The 728-nt window shown below is 53.8% G+C and overlaps 1 protein-coding gene across 1 annotated transcript in view; it reads right to left on the bottom strand.

Annotated features, from left to right (window-relative positions):
* AP3S1 (adaptor-related protein complex 3, sigma 1 subunit) overlaps nucleotides 1-728 on the bottom strand; it is a 39,537-nt gene that overhangs the window by 35,346 nt on the left and 3,463 nt on the right. The window lies entirely within an intron of this gene.

Consider the following 728-nt stretch of genomic DNA (forward strand, 5'->3'; position numbering starts at 1 on the left):
TCATGAAGACCAAGAAGTGGGCCGTGGAGCGGACCCGGACCATCCAGGGCCTCGTTGACTTCATCAAGAAGTTCCTCAAACTGATGGCCTCCGAGCAGCTGGTAGGGGCAGGCGTTCCTGGCGGCCTGGCCCGGCCCGGCGTGCCCCGCGCGTCGCGGGGGAGGCCGGGAGCCCGCCGCGGCAGGGGGGCCCGCTCACCCTGGGGCCAAGCTGTCACACCTTGCAGGGAGGCTGTCTGAATCTAGGCTGCGGCTTTTAGCAGGAGGCTCGGCGTAGGGGCCCCAGTAAAACTCCTCAAAGCACGCACCGCAGCGTAACGTTGCAATGAACCGTAACGCTGCGGTTTGGATGCGCTCGGGTGCTCGGCTCCAGCCTTTCCGCTTTTTGCAGCGCCTCCGTTTCTTCGTGTCTGATGCTGACGTGCAGAGCTGTGTGCATGTTGTGCAGCGATGTATTTTGGTGAAATATTCATATGCACAGCGTAACTGTAGAAGTCAGGTATGCGGAAGGAGTATTTGGGAAAAAGTCTAAAGCGTTTGGCGTTGACTTTCTGAATATTAGTGTTTGTTTCAGAACTTACTTCTCAGTAATTACAGTTACAATTAACAGTTTAATTACTGTCATAGGACTGATCTCTCTATTAAAATGTGTAGCTTGGAAACGTTCATAGCTTGGCAGCGTTCATAGCTTGGCAGCACATTACCAGTACTGTTTTTCTGTTCTTTCCT

This window comes from Pygoscelis adeliae, unplaced genomic scaffold (assembly GCF_000699105.1).
Source record: "Pygoscelis adeliae isolate BGI_AS28 unplaced genomic scaffold, ASM69910v1 Scaffold252, whole genome shotgun sequence".
Classification (NCBI taxonomy): domain Eukaryota; kingdom Metazoa; phylum Chordata; class Aves; order Sphenisciformes; family Spheniscidae; genus Pygoscelis; species Pygoscelis adeliae.